We start from the raw sequence: 16,543 nt of genomic DNA, 5'->3' as shown, positions 1-16,543 counted from the left end.
CGCCTGCCTCTGCCTCCCAAGTGCTGGGATTAAAGGCATGCACCGCTATCGCCCGGCTGCCCAGCCACATTCTTATTCCCATTGTACAAGTGAGAAGAACGGCTTGCAGTGTGTGGGTGTGTGTGTGTGTGTGTGTGTGTGAGTGTGTGTGTGAATGTATCTGCAAAGACTGTTAAGGAGAAACCTGCTCATGCCTGTCGCCAGAGCACCACAAAGCGTATTTCTGTCCATCAAAAGCAAGGCCTGTCCTTCATTCTTCCCTTAACCTGCTAGCCTAATATTTATTTAAAATTTTTGGTTTTGCTGACACTTGGCCTTGTTATGCAGCTTTGGCTAGCTTTAAACTATGATCTTTCTGCCCCAGCCTCCCATGTACAGCTAAAAGCACGAACCATGACACCCAATGGTCAGCCCAACCCCGCTCTATATGCTTCTACGCGTCAATCCAAACACAAATCATACAGTAAGAGGTGGGTCCATATCACTTCCCAACACTCTTGGATCAGGGGTCAAAGAAGCCTCCCTTATGGCAAAACTTACTCATGGTCTCTTAGCATGTATTTATTTTATTTATTTATTTTGAGATGAGGCCACACGTAGCCCAGGCTGGCTCCAAACGTGATAAGTAGCTGAGGATGGCCTTAAAACCAGCTTGATGCTCTCGCTTCCACCTCTGGAAGTTGGGATTACAGGCGGGCAGCAGCTTGGTTGGATGCGGTGCTAGGAGTAGACACAGGCTGCCAACCGAGTCCCATCCTCAGCGCCTCGTGGGCTCCTCATCATTTGCAAACACACTTGCATCTGTGTCCCCCACTGCACAGCTCCTGGGCCGAGGTGCATGGCTGAGGGCCAAGGCAGACCAGCTTGGGCTGGGGCAGATGGCATCTGTCAGCGAGAGCGAAGCGCTCCGCAGCCCTCGGGACGCTGTGCCCATGCGCGCTTGAGTGACAGTCACAGCTCCCCCCACTCCCGCCTGAAGCCGCTCGCACGCTGGACACAGAAGGCCAGGAACAGGACGACTCTCCTCAGTCTTACCTTTCGCCGCCACGCGCGCCCACCGTTACCCGGCAACCGGGGGTGGGGGCGGCGCTGCAGCCGTCAAGCAGTGCGGCCGCAAAACCAGTTGCGCGCAGCCGCAAAAGGGACTGGCTGTGTCCTAGCACAGCACGCCTGCGCACAGTACCGCCGACGATACATTCCGCCCCATCCCCCGGCTAAGTCTAATGAGGAAGGCTAAGGGGTAATATATCCCGCCTTAATCCTCACAGCAATCCCACAAGGTTTGTTTGTTTACTTATTTATTTATTTTCCTTTTGAGATTACATAGGTCTCACTGTATAGCCTTGGTTTGCCTGGAACTCACTATGCAGCCCAGATTGGCCTTGAACTCATGGAGATCCACCTGCCTTTGCATTGCCAGTGCTCACTGCCTGTAAGTTCCAACACAAGGTCCATTTTTTTTAGAGATGAGATATGAAGCGACCTGCCCCAAAAGACTGCCCTTGACCTCAGTGTGATATGAGATTTTTTTTCAGCAGTGAACCCTGAATGCTACCAGGGAAGATGTGCTCACTGGAGCAATAATGGTGTGAAGGTTACAGAGGCAAACCCACATTACTGATTGGATCTGAGGTTGTTCGACTGAGGGAACTCATGCCTGGTATTGTAAACCTGATCTAAAGCCTGTGTCTCAGGAAGTCAAAGTCCCCGAGGAGAAACCGACTACTAGTATCTTGTTAAATGAAGAGGCCCAGCTACTTCCAATTTTTTTGGTTATACCTACAGCTTAGTGTTACCGTTGCCCCTGGCCAGAGAAGCTCCTCTCTGCAGAGGGTGGTGGTGACTACACAGGCTCAGTACTGGTCAAAATGCCGGCAAGTGACTGCTGAGAGCTCAGCTTTAAATGGGATATCTATATTAACCCTTGCCTGCCCGAGGCTGAGGAAACATGGAAAAGGAGGGTGATGCAGAAAGCAGGCTAGAGCCAGAGGATGGGAGAGTGCTGTCTTCTGAACATGACAGAGCCCAAGGCATTCACGGACTGGGTACCTACATAAGGCATGGTCAAGATCAAGCCTGAAAGATCAGTTAACCTTCTAGCCAGCAGTACTAACTGTATTTGATGGATGACCAAAAAGATAAAAGGCAAAGGGAATGAAGATAGGAAGGGATGAAGGGGTGTGTGGGCAAGTAGAGGGATGGGAGAGGAGAGCTGGGGGTGGCTGTAGTCAAGATACACTGTATGAAACTGTTTAAGAATATACAAAAGATAACAACAAAATGTAAAACAAAGAATGCAGACAGGCAGTTAAAGTTTCTGTCAGGTGTGGTGGTGAGTGCCTTTAATCCTAGCATTTGGTAAGGAGAAGCAAGCAGATCTCTATGAATTGAAGACCAGCCTGGTCTACATAGCAAGTTCCAGATCAGCCCAGACTATATAGTGAAATCCGCCTCCCCTTCCTCCCTCTCTCCCTCTCCCCCTCCCTAGGTTGGGGTGTGAATTAGTTGTAGAGCAATTGCCTATCATGCAGAGGTCCTGGGGTCCATAAAAACAAAACCAAACAAAACATAAAAATGTATTTCTCACATTTCCAACTTTTGCTATCTTGTTTCTTTCATATTCTTCATATCTCAACTTCCTTATTGGACTATTTGAAGATAATTCCTACCCAGGCATGGTGGTATGTATTTATAGTCACAGTTACTAACTATGGTAGCTGAGAGGCTAGGAGTTCAAGGCTCGACAGTAGTATACTAAGACCCTTGCTTATCTCTTAAAAGAACATCATGAAGCAGAGCCTTGTTCTCACACGCCTTTAATCCCAGGCAGAGGCAGGCAGATTTCTGAGTTCGAGGCCAGCCTGGTCTACAGAGTGAGTTCCAGGACAGCCAGGGTTACACAGAGAAACCCTGTCTTGAAAGAACCAAAACAAAAAAACCAACCAAACAAGAAAAACCAAACCAACCAACCAAATAGAAAACCACCACCAATGAGAGGGGCTATAGAGGTGGCTCAGGGGAAGGAGTTAAGAGCACTGGGCACTTTACCAGAGAACCTGTGCTCAATGTGCAGAACCTACTTTGTGGCTCACAACCATCTGTAATTTCAGTCCCAGGGGAATCTGATGCCCCTTTGTGGCACTAAGCACAGACATATGTGTAGGCAAAACAGTCATGTGCTGGCACGCTTTTTTTTTTTTTTTTTCTTTTGTATATGTGTACACTGTAGCGGTTGTCAGACACACCAGAAGAGGGCCTCAGGTCCCATGACAGATGCTTGTGAGCCACAGTGTGATTGCTGGGAATTCAACTCAGGACCTCTAGGAAGAGCAATCGGTGCTTTTAACCGCTGATTCATCTCTTCAGCCTGGCAAAAACAGCCATAAACATAAAAAAAAATCAATTTAAAAATAAATAAAACAAGAACCTTAAACAGCATGTAGGATCTCACTCATGATATCCTAGTATGAATCTCTTAGTGTATTATATCCGTGTAACACAGACACACATACTTGTATCAACTGTGTAGGGTAGTCATGCGTATCCTATAAAGTTAGCAAATATTGACCTGTTCTTCCCAGAAAAACACTGGGGTGGCTTCTGGGAGCCTCTGATCACAGCCTTTTCATCCTGTGGTCAATATAACCTTGTTTCACAGTGGTGGTTCGATTTAAAGCCAGTCTCTGTATTATCTGCCGTTCATTCATTAACATTGACCTCACAGCCAGCAGTCACTGGTGTGTGCCAGGGGCTTATCTGAGCTGTATTTCCTCCAGTAAATCACATTTCCTGGCTGAGCAACACTGCATCACTTCAGCACTCAGGGGCATTTGAAACACCAACATCACAAGTAAAAACCCACAAGAGTGGAGAAACCTTGGCATTCACTAACCCAGAAAGCATGCTTTTGTTTGTTGTTCTGAGAGCTGGAACTAGAAGGTGGGCTTCTGAGGGAGTGTGCGCATGGCTGACTCTGCAAATCTTCGAGGGATTGCAAAAGTGAGGCCTCATGTTGAGGACACACACACACACACACACAATCTCAGAATTCCAGAGTAGTGTTAAAAACAAACAGAAAGGAGCTGGAGAGATGGCTCAGCAGTTAAGAGCACTGAGTGTTCTTCAGACCGTCCTGAGCTCAAATCCCAGCAACCACATGGTGGCTTACAACCATCTGTAATGAGATCTGACGCCCTCTTCTGGAGTGTCTGAAGACAGCTACAGTGTACTTACATATAATAAATAAATAAATCTTTGGGCTGGAGCGAGCGGGACCCCAGAACGAGCATAGGTCCTGAGTTCAATTCCCAGCAACCACATGATGGCGCACAACCATCTGTACAGCTACAGTGTACTCATATACATAAAATAAATAAATCTTTTTTTTAAAAAAAAGAGAAAACAATCTAGGTGTCACACAGGGAACACATGACTGAAGAGAAGGAAGCTGGGCAGTGCAACTCTTCAAAAAGGGCGACCAAGGGGCTGGTGAGATGGCTCAGTGGGTAAGAGCACCCGACTGCTCTTCCGAAGGTCCGAAGTTCAAATCCCAGCAACCACATGGTGGCTCACAACCACCCGTAATGAGATCTGATGCCCTCTTCTGGTGCATCTGAAGACAGCTACAGTGTGCTTACATATAATAAATAAATCAATAAATCTTAAAAAAAAAAAGGGCGACCAAGACCCAAACCAGCCAGCAAGCACTCAGGGTTGGGGGGCTGAGGGGGTGAAGGGGTGAAGGGGGTGGGGGGGCAGGGACTTCACAGCAGGCGCTGCCTCTGCCTCTTCTCCACTGGCTGGGGGCTGATCTCACAGACTTGCAATATTGGTTAGTTTTAGAAGAATACAAAGACAATGAAGAAAAGGCATTGGAGCTTCAGGCCATCAAGTTCTGGGAATGTGTGTAGGGGAGTGTTCTGCATAAACAAAAGTGGTTTTTTGTTTGTTTGTTTGTTTTAGCGGAGGTAGGGGAGATTTATGGAATCTTAGATATCTGTCAGTTTATCTATAATCTATCCATCCATCCATCCATCCATCCATCCATCCATCCATCCATCTTCCTATCTCTCTATCTTTTGAGACAGGGTTTCTGTGTGTAGTCTTGGATGTTCTGGAACTCACTCTGTAGACCAGGCTGTCTGCAAACAAGACCCAGCTGCCCCCACCTCCCGAATGCTGGGATTAAAGGTGTAAACTATTTTTGATAGACTAAAACAAGCAAACATTTCTATCAGTATAAAGGTCATTTGTCTACTGCCTAGTAAACACTGCGGGAAATGGACATCAGATCTTTTGTTTGTTTGTTTTTTGTTTTGTTTTTCCAGATAAGGGTTTCTCTGTGTAGTCCTGGCTGTCCTGGAACTTAACTCTGTAGGCCAGGCTGGCTTCAAACTCAGAGATCCACCTGCTTCTGCCTCCTGAGTGCTGGGATTAAAGGTGTCCCAGCTGTCTGGGGACACCGAGTCTTAATGTGAGTCATGAACAGAACCAACACATAATTTTTAAAATATATTTTTTTTAAAAGTTGCCCCCGTACTTTTTGTTGGGGGTGAGGGTGGGAGAAGGGGAAGGGGTTTGAAACTGTTAACTGTTAAGTTTCAAATTTGGGACAATCGGCTAAGGTGCCTATTTAACATATCAAAGTAGACCTGGCCACCAGGTTCTTCCAGCATCCCTTAGTCCCTACCTGTTACAGGGTATGGCCGCTATGCCCCTGCCCTCTACCCTGAACTGTCCAGCCCAGAGGCTGGGCTAGGGCTGCCCTTCTCTCAGAGACTCTTCCCTATGTAACCCAGATATTTTGGTTACCTGCCTCTCCTTTTGGACCTTTGGCCTCCTGGCTGTTGTACTTGGTTCCCGTCTCTCCTTTTCCCTCCCCCATCTCCCCATATAGTTCAGGTCATGACCACTTTGGACTCTCCCAGATGTCTCTGCCTCTGGCTATCTCTCCCTTATATCTATAATAAACTTACTCCTCAACCATACTTAGGAGCAGCTACAACCTTGTCTTCCTCCCTCCCTGCCTCTCTCTCCCTTCCTTCAGTTTCTTCCTTTCTTCCCATTCAGAAACCGTCCGATGTTGCTGGCTTCAAACTCTTCATGTAACAGAATAACCTTGAACTCGGATCTTCATCTCCCAAGTATTGGGATTATAGGCATGGAATTTGGTGTATAGATTCGACAGTTTTCAAGTCTGAAGGTCGAGGTCAACTAGATGATGCCCTGTGTTTTATCTAGCCATCCTGCTCACCTCTACTATGGCCATTGTGTGGTTGTCATAGCACGCCTGTGAGTTGGGTGCCATCACCTCTGTCTCTGTTGCGGGTAGCTGGGACCAGAGCAGGCTCCGTGGACTCCCAGCCTCAACCGCCTCATGGGACTCTAGGGCTTAGCTCAAAACACCCAAACAACAAGCATGCAGTGTTGAAAAAACCACGACTCTGTAAGAGTTGGTGGGAGGGCAGGTGATGGTGGTGGGGCCCTTGATGGACCAGGAAGGCTTCCTAGAAGAGCTGGCTTAGAAGCTGGGGGCCTTGATGGTTGTCTGGAGCAGAGGGCTGGCCACAGTGAGAGGCTGGACTCAGCTTGGAGGTTCAGGGAGGAGCTGGACCTGGCCGGGGCAGGAGGTCGGAGTCGAGATAAGGCCGGATAGGCAAGGCGGGGCGGATTGTGGAGGAGCTTGAATTCCAGGCTTGGCTTTCGGACTTTACCCCGCAGACAATGGGGAGCCGGCTGCATTTCTGAGCAGGGCTGGGCAGACCCTGTCGCACTATTGTTTTCCTGAGAGCCGGACCCTGCAGTGTTGCATCTCAACCACGAGATGGCGGCATTTCAGCAAATTTCAACCACTCCAGGTGAAGCCTTGTGCTGATGGCACCATCTTCAACCAGAGCTGCGAAACACCAAATCTACCCAACCCAGGATGCGTTCCAGCTTCATCCTGCTGGCAGAACAAGCCTTTCTCAGCTTTGAGGGAGAATCTGTTGAACCACAGGAAAGGAGAGACCCGTGTTGCTAGAAGCCCTACGCCCACTCGACCACTTTTTCGGGGTCGGGGGCACGCCTGTTTCACCTATAAACAATTAACTCGGGGCCACGGGGTGAGGGGTGAGCAGCGAGCCCTCGAGGTTTGCTGGGCCTTTGCATGGTATCCAGCTGCTGCCTTTAGGCTATTGTGGTTGTCAGAAAAAAATAAAAACCCAACTAAAACAACCCAGATCACCATAGTATTATTGAAGAAGATAAGTCACCTGGCCCATTTCCACTCCTTTTTTAGAGGGACAGGAGCTTGATCCTTTTCAAGATCCTCCAAGTCAGAGATCAGAACACTGGCTTCACTAGAAGCAAACAGGTAAGTGACTTGTCTAAGGTCACACAGAGCTGACACTTGCTCGATCTCAGGATTGTTATGTCCACCTATCTCTGCCTTCCTTTAACAGCCTAACACATCCTATTGTGGGGCTAGTTTCTCAGAGAAACTTGTGTGTACTACCCGTAGACATACAAAGATCCTCTTTTTAGAACCGTGTATGCGTATGTGTCTTGTGTTTTGGTTTGTGCACAAGCGTGCGGGTGCCCAACCAGGCCAGAGGCGGGATCCCCCTGGAGCTGGGGTTACAGGCTGATTATTGTGAGCTGCCCGACGTGGGGACTGGGACTAGGACTCTGCAGGACAGAACAGTGAGCACTCTAATCACTGAGCTGTCTCTCAGCCCAAATGCCTTTTTAAAGAAAAATATTTTATGTATGTATGTATGTATGTATGTATGTATGTATGCATGGGTCAAACTGCTTGGCGAAGCCAGAATGGGTTGTTGGATCCCCTGGAGCTGGAGTGACAGGCAGTTGAGCCACTGGTGGAGGTGCTGGGAATAGGACTCAGGTTCCAAGGCAGAGCAGTAAGCACCCTTACATGCTGATCCACCCTCCAGCCAGACTCTTCTTATAAATCAAAATGTGGCATGTAGTTGAGTGTGCATGTGTGTGCATGCTTGTGTATGTTTTGAGAGAAAGAGCCTAACTGTTTCTCCCTATATGGATGGCACAGTCATAAAATGTGCCATAGACACACACTGTACAGCATCCTCAGAGTAGAATACTGCACGGCAGTAGACTGTAAAAGTGAACAAACTAGCTTACTAATACGTTTCTCCATCAGCGTATTGATAGGCAAATTTTAAACACATGATAAGGATACAGGATAATATATATCCTTATGAAAATTAAAACCCAATACATCACATATTGGATGTACATGTAGATATGTTCATATACTAATGCCCAGTCATCTATGGTGCCCAATTGGCAGGGGATAAAGGGGCTTTAATTTTGCCTCTTATGCTTCATTTCGTAAAAACAAAATAAAACAAAATCCATGGAAATAAATCTGGGTGGTGGGTATGCAAACCGATCGCCACATTATTTCTCCTGTTATTTATGTAAATACAAAAGCTGCTTCAGGGAGTACACATAAGCCAGACTTTCCTGCCTGGGGTGGGAAGGTGGTGGTAGCACTCTGAGGCCTGAGGATAGCTGGGAAGGACGAGACCCCAGTTCTGGTCCCAGGATTTGTAGTTAGTGAGGCCCCATTCATGAGCATTTGCAGGGAGGACCCAGGTATCCACCCCTGCTACTGTCACATCTCCGAGACTGCTGGCCTGCCTCAGGGAGGACACAGGACAGAGGAGGCCAGGGCCAAGTAGTTCTGTTGTGGAAGCTGCCGTCCGGTAGTGGCTACATGGTGAGCCCACTTCCCCTCTGTCCTTTGCTTTGGTCATTTTCTCTGACGCTGTGGTCACACGTGACCTTGCTGGGCGGCACCCACTTTCTAATGCCAGGTGCTCCAGCCAGAAAGTAAACCCAGTTTTCACATTTGCTTTTTGTCTCCCAGGGCGGTGCTGACCGGCATGCAAAGTTTTTGAGCGCCGGTGTTCTACTAATCATGATGGAGAAAGAAGCAATCAAGTGACGTTCTGTGCTGCGCAGGGATGTTTTGGTCAGTGGCAGATGAAGGCAGTAGGCTGTGTGTTGGTGTGTAGCAGGCTAGACACAGAGCCTTAGCATGCACATAGCTTTCATGTATTGCAGGCTAGAGTTTGCAGCCTTGACATGCAGCATGCTAGACCACAGAGCTTACGTATGAAGGCTGGGTGGCTGAGGCATGTGTAGCAGAGTTTGGGGTGAACCTTTTATAAATGAATAAAATGAACCCTTTTCTTTATTCCCCAGAGCACATTCCATTCTTCAGTGCACAGCTCTGGCCTTCTTCTCTTACCTTTCCCCCCTTCCCACTTGTCAGCCTGTGACAAGTGTCAGTGTGAGCTGAGTGTGTCGCTTTCAGGGCTCATTTTTCTGCTCTTTATTCCTAACCCTCAGGGTTTGCGGGTGTAGTGTCCCCTGCTGACTCGTGTATTTGCACACTTGGTCTCTGCCCAGTGGCTGTTTTGGGAGGCCATGGGACCTGAGGGAGTACTAGAGCTAGCAGAAGTGAGTCATGGGGTTCCTGCCTGAGCCTTTGCCTCCTGGTCTACCATGGTGTGACAAGCTGCAAACACCATCGCAGACCTGGTCACCATGCCTGCTGGGCTTTGTTCCCTGAGACTGGGAGCCAAGATAAGCCCTTCCTCTCTTAAGTTGCTTCTTCCATAGCAGCAAGAGCAAGTAGCATGTGGTCACCTCGCCTCTCTTGGTAGATGATAGTCATTCTCGCCATTTCATTCATTCATTCATCAATTCATCATTCACTTTATCCTTTTCAGTCCTATTTGATTTATTGTATGTGTATGGGTGTTTGCTGACACACACACACACACACACACACACACACACACCACAGGTGTGTAGTGGGGCCAGAAGAGAGTGGCCCTTAGACCTGGAGTTACAGGCACTCATGAGCTACCATATATGTGCTGGGAACTGAACCAGGGACCCCTGTGAGAGCAGTCAGTGCTCTCACCCAGCAAGCTGTTTCTTCAATCCCCTGTCTCCATTTTAAAGATGAGGAGACTGAGAGTCAGAGCAACTGGAGGTAACAGGGAAGAAACAACCGATGTCACATTCCAGCCCTGGCCTCAGTTGCTGCGGCCCTCTCACTGCAGAAATTGCACTACTATCTCTGCACACTTTAGAATATCACCCCTCTTTTCTTTTCTTTTCTTTTCTTTTCTTTTCTTTTCTTTTCTTTTCTTTTCTTTTCTTTTCTTTTCTTTTCTTTTCTTTTCTTTTCTTTTCTTTTCTTTTCTTTTCTTTTCTTTCTTTCTTTCTTTCTTTCTTTCTTTCTTTCTTTCTTTCTTTTCGAGACAGGGTTTCCTCTGTGTAGTCCTGGCTGTCCTGGAACTCACTCTGTAGACCAGGCTGGCCTCGAACTCAGAAAACCGCCTGCCTCTGCCTCCCGAGTGCTGGGATTAAAGACATGCGCCACCATGCCCAGCTTTCTAAAACGGAGGTATAGAGAATGCTTGTCTTGCTTTCTCTCTCAAAACCTAAGTGTTCTTTGTTCCTGGTTGCTTTTGTCTTGCTTGTGGCCCCCCCATGGGTTATAATTTCCTGGGTGGCTAAAGAACTCTCTTCTCTACTCACAGGACAGAGGTCTAAAGCTTCCCTGCTTGTCTGAGCACACTCACCTCATATGTCAAAGGTCTAAATTCCAGGCAAGCCAGTGACAATGCTCCAGTCATCAGATTTGAAACCAAATTTCAGCAAAGACACATTTGCTGCCAGAAAGCAAATTAGTCTTTTCTTTTCTCTCTCATTTTTTTCCCACCCAAACATAACATCCTCTTAAGAAATATGTCCGATCTGCAATATTTACTTTCCCTTATTTAATAACAGGAAAGGCTTTGCTGCACTTTTGTTGATTTTTGCATTTCTTATTAAAATTCTTAAGGGGCTTTTGGGGGAACTTAATCAGCAGAAAAAAATGAGGAGAGGAAAAAAAAATTCCTCATGTGCGGTCCCCAGGACTGGCGAATGGAGGAAGCACGCTGTTTGTATAAGGGCTGCTGATGGAAGAAGCTGGTCACGTGCTCCGGAACCTTCCGCAGACTCTTTCCCTTCTCTGAGCCCTTCTCGGCTGTCTATGGAGCAGGGCCAAATGCCATGCTTTCTGCCAAGAATTTCGAGCTGGTGTCATGCCCTTGCCAGGTTGGGACAGACACAGATGTTCATGGAACATCCAGCATGCTGGCTGCAGGAGAGCTCAGTTTCCCCTTTTTGCATTGGCAGATAAAGAGATTGAGGCTCAGTGCCTCTTGTCTAGCCCCTCTTCAGCTTGCTCCCATCGTGACTAAGAGGAAAGGGCTGGCAGTAGTCACACACTCCCAACTCGGCTGGGCTCCACAGTAATTCTCAGGGACAGGGAGATGATTCCTAGTTGTAACTTGCTCTGGGTCACACAGCTATAGGATAGCAGAGCTCGGTGACCAGAGCTGTACTCTACCTGCTCATCACGTGTGTTTATTGGACCTTACTCCTCGGCCTCATCAGACAGCATACTGCTTTGAGTATAGCGTGTCCTAAGTTTTAGAATTCTCCCTGGAGAGGGTATGACTACCACCCTTGCTTCCCGATAAGGGCTTCAAGTAGCTTCAAGATTTTAGTTTTTATATTTCCTTTCTAATAGAAATAATTATATTAAAGTTGTAAGGTTTCGCTCATTTGTTTGTGGATATGTGCAGTGTGTATGGGGTGCTCGTGTGGGAGGTCAGAGGACATCTTGCAGAAGCTGGTTTCTTCCGTCCTGCCATATGGGTCCAAGGGATTGAACTCAGTTGGTCAGGCTTGCCTGCAAGTGCCTTTACCCTCTGAGCCCTCTCACTAGCCCAGGGATAATTATATTTATAAGCACATTGTGACATCGTTTTACTGTTATAATTTATGCATGGTTCTCAGGAAGAAGACTGCTTTACAGAGTCAGTAGCCCTATAAGACAGTGAACTCAAGGTGCCTCTTACAGATGAGGAGACAAGTCTAGACAGGCCAAAGGATCTGATACCCAAGGCTGTGGCAAACTAGAACTGCAATCTAAGTCTCTAAGCCTGGAAGGAAAAGTTGAGGCCCATGCAGTGAGGGATTGCCTGGTGTCCTTAGGAGTTTGCATCTTTTCACAAATGGACACCTGGAAGGCTGTGTGTGTGTGTGTGTGTGTGTGTGTGTATGTATGTGTGTGTGACTCAGTCCAGCTTGGACTGTGGAGGTCTGGGGTGGAAAACAAGCCAGAGGGCCCAGGCTGAGCGGAAGAGGCTGTTACAAGCTGCAGGCAAGAGAGCCTCAGGCTTGCCCACCTTACATCCTGTTTCCTCCCAGCTCCCTGAACAATCTTTCCACTACGCTCACCCTCCTCCCAGAGCTCCTCTCTGATTCCTGCTCTCTCTCTCTGGTGCTGGGATTTGAACCCAGAACTTTATACTTGTTAGCCTCTTATTTTTCCCACCCTCTTTGCACTCTCAAGGGATTCAGTCACAGTGAGTCTTAACCTGCCAGAGGTCAGAGAGCTGAGCGGTCTAAAGACTAAGGAAAGAAAATCACACAGGCTCTGTGTACAAGTGCTCTGTGGAAGCAACACGGCATGGCATTTCACAGACCCCAGCCCTGCTTATGTTTGTGAACAACCAGGAAGGCAGACATCCTGAAGGTATCAGCTGTGCTTTGTAAATGTCCTGGGAATGGGTGTGCAGCTGAGGCAGGGAGGGGAGCCTGAGAGGGGACAGAGAGATGGCTCAGTGGTTAAGAGTACTGGCTGCTCTTCCAGAGGATCTGGGTTTGATTCCCAGCACCTACACAGCAGCTCACAACCATCTGTAACTCCAGTTCTGGGGAGAGCCAATGCTCTCCTCTGGCTTTTGAGAGTGCCAGGTACACACATGAAGCATGAACATACATGCATGGTTGGAAGAGATGTTGATTGACATGAGTTTCAGGCCAGCTCAGACTACAGAGTGAGACCCTGTCTCTAAACAACAACAACAACAACATAACCAGAAGGAAAAAAGGGGGGAACCCTAGGCCAGAGAGAGCCCCAAGTGACTACAATGGCATCATTTTCCCTCCCTCCCTCCCTCCCTCCCTCCCTCCCTCCATGGGTTTCTCCCTCCTTCCCTCTCTCCTTCTTTCCCTCCCTTTTTCTCTCCCTCCTTCTCTGACTCTGTTGTTCAGGCTGCACTCAAACTCTTGGGCTCAAGCCATCCCCCTGCCTCAGCCTCTTCAGCAGCTAGGATGACAGGGGCCTGCTCTGAATGCAGTAGTATTTATTTATCCTCCTTATTCTGAGCCAGAGTCCCATATAGCTCAGGCTGGCTTCAAAGTCGTTACACAGCTGGGACTGGGCTAGCCTTGAACACCTGTCCGCCCCTCTCGCTGGGGTTATAGGTATGCACCTACAGTAACATTTCTGACTCTCAACTCTGCCTCCGAAGAAAGACTGGATATGCAGGAAAGCAATAGAGAGAGACAGGAAGGATCCCAGAGGGAGGTCTCGGGTGCTTTTAGCCACGAGGCCTCATCATCAGCCCCTCCCTCCCCTCTTGCTTACCAAGCATCTCTCTGATTTGATTTGGCTTTCTGTGGACTGTGCCTACAGGGAACTTAAGTGTTGGCAGCGGGACACATGTATCCGGTCCCTTTGGCAGTGACATTTCTCATTGTAAATTAGTAAATTGGGAACAGATAGTCCACAGAAGAAGCCATGAAAATGACTAATATGTAACATAAAATTCTTCCTCTCTAGGATTCAAGGAAACATAGATTCAAACCCAAACCCAGATTGTCACCACCTACTCAGTCAGAAAAGACTTGTTTGTTGTTTGTTTTGAGACAGGGTTTCTCTGCGTAGCCCTGGCTCTCTTGACCAGGCTGGCCTCAAACTCACAAGACCTGCCTGCCTCTGCCTCCTGAGATCTGAGATTAAAGGTGTGCGTCACCACCACCACCTGGCTTAATATTTTAAATAAATAAATAAATAAACAAATAAATAAAATAAGCAAATAAAAATTAGAAATAAATTAAAAATAAGTAAAAATATGGTGTGTGTGTAGATATGTCATATGAGTGCATTCTGGTTGTGGAGTCAGAAGAGGGAGTCCAATTTACTTGGACCTGGAGTTACAGGCAGCTGTGAGCCAGCTGATTGGATGCTGGAGACCACACGCAGGTCCTCTGGAAGGGCAGTGTGTGCTCTTAACCCATAAGCCATTCTATAGCCTTAAACCTTAAAAACAAACAAACAAACAAACAAACAAACAACCCAAAACTTTTTTGTTTTGTTTTTTTAAGACAGAGTTTGTGTAGCCTTGGCTGTTTTAGAATTTGCTTTGTAGACCAGGCTGGCCTTGAATTTAGAGATCTGCCCATCTCTGCCTCCCAGGTGTTGGGATTAAAGAAATGTGTCATCATACCCAGCCTCAAGACTTTTGAAGTAAAGCATATTGCAAGGGCAAACCCATGGCCAGCCTGTGGAGATCTTGTTGCCTGCATGGCCCTGGGACACTGGGTCTCATAATGTAAGTTCTTCTGATTTATTTACTTAGGTACATTTGCAATGCTGGGAATGGAACTCAGGGTCTCTTGCATGCCAGGTAGGTGACCCCTAGCTATGGTTCAGTCCCTCTCTGTGCAGTTCTTTAGGATCAACTGAGACACTGTCACCAGAGAGAAAGCTGAAGGAGGCGTGGAGAAGGCTCCACAAGGCTGAGGACCTGAGCTCAGGACTCCAGAATCCACAGAAAAGTGGTAGCCTGGATGGTTGTAATCCCAGCATCTACTACTAAGAGATGGGAGGCAGCGACAGGAGAATGGATGGAAGGCCAGCTAGCCTGGCTTATGCAAGAACCAAGAGACCCTCCCTGTCGTAAACCAAGTGAAAAAATGAGGATCAATACCTGAAGTTGGTTCTTTGGCCTCTATAAGTGCATTGTGACACAAATGTGCCTACAACCCCACATAAGAACACACATATGCACACACACAGACAGACAGACACACACACTACATGTGCATTTGTGGCACACATGTGTCAACAACCCTACACAAGAATACATACATGTACACTGGCATACCTGTGTCTACACCCCAATACCAGAACACACACAAAAACACACACAAACACATATACACACTACATGTGCGCTGTGGCACACATGTGCCTACACACACACACACACACATTGCAGCATACATGTACCCACCACAAGAACATACATACGAATACACACACATACACACATACTACATGTGCACTGTGGCATACATGTTCCTACCCCCCCCCCAAGAATATACACACACACATGCACACACACACGTACACACAAACACACACTTCTGTGCATACACAGAACAGCTAGAAGAGCCACTTCCTGGATTTGTTCCCAAACATTTTCTGAGCACCTACTGTGTGCAAAAGCTTACAAGACACAAGCAGGAGATGGGGCCACATAGTAGGGAGGGCAGAGGCCACTTCCTGGGTGTGGTGGAAAGTAGAAGAGAAGGAGATGGGGAGAATGTTCAGGGGAAGTCAGCCCCTCCCTCCCTACTAGCTTCTATTGGTTCCCAGGCTCGGATGGTACCCAGGAACTGCCTGCAGCCATCCTCTTCATCCTGAACTCACCTTACAGAGGCTAATCTAGTGGGCTGGGACCTAATCATAGCATTTAAAAAGCACCCCATGTGTTTTAGCTGTTTAGTCTGGTCAGAAAACCAGAAAACAGAAAACTGACAAATTCAGGATAAGGTGACAAAAAAGACAGGATGTTGGGCCACGTACAGCTGGCCCAAGAGCTGGGGGCACAGAGGGTGGGTACACAGCTTGTAATGCTGCAGCCACACACCATCTTGCTGGGCACTGGTTCATTTTGAAAAATGTTGTTTGATTTAATGAATAAAAGGCGTGTATGGGTATTTTGACCCACATGTGTGTCTCTCCACCATATGTATGCCTGTTTATGGAAGTCAGAAGAGGCCATCAGATCCCTAGAACTGGAGTCACAGGAGGTTGTGAGCTGCTACGTGGCTGCTGGGAATTGAACCTGGGTCCTCTGCAAGAGCAGTCAGTGCTCTTTACTGCTGTACCTTTCCAGGTACCTGCAATATTTAATTTTTAAATTGACATAAAATGGCTGTTTATTGTTTTCTATCTTCTTACCCATGCTCCCTCTCCTCTTTCTGAGACTCATATAGCCACGCTCTGAGAAAGTTTGGATGACCTTGAACTTCTGACTTTCCTGTTTTTTCTTCCCAAGGGCTGGGATTACAGGCATGTGTCCCATCATTGGTTTATGCAGTACTAGGGAGAGAATCCAGGGCTTCAAGCTTGAGAGGCAAGTGCTCTATACAGCTGGGTCACATCCACAGCCCTCTGAGTTAAAGCCCGCTCCCTGGATCCTGCTGGAATTCAGGGAATTCCTGTCCTTCTCACTGTGTGGATGGGAAGATGATGGAAGGTCCTATCCTAAGAACTGCAGTCAATATAGCAAGGGCTGCCGGGCGTGGTGGCGCACGCCTTTGATCCCAGCACTCGGGAGGCAGAGGCAGGCGGATTTCTGAGTTCGAG

At 47.6% G+C, this 16,543-nt stretch overlaps 1 protein-coding gene across 2 annotated transcripts in view; it reads right to left on the bottom strand.

Moving 5' to 3' along the window:
- Tsen2 (tRNA splicing endonuclease subunit 2) overlaps positions 1 to 1,109 on the bottom strand; it is a 50,163-nt gene extending 49,054 nt beyond the window's left edge. For both annotated transcript variants that reach the window (XR_003836959.1, XM_021165226.2), the window contains exon 1: positions 1,036 to 1,109. The gene's annotated coding sequence lies outside the window, so the exon portion shown is untranslated. The remainder of the gene's footprint in view (positions 1 to 1,035) is intronic.
- Positions 1,110 to 16,543: the final 15,434 nt, after the last annotated feature.

Source organism: Mus caroli, chromosome 6 (assembly GCF_900094665.2).
Source record: "Mus caroli chromosome 6, CAROLI_EIJ_v1.1, whole genome shotgun sequence".
Classification (NCBI taxonomy): Eukaryota; Metazoa; Chordata; class Mammalia; order Rodentia; family Muridae; genus Mus; species Mus caroli.
Note: the sequence above shows the minus strand (reverse complement) of the source record. Positions and strands in the feature narration are given on the sequence as shown.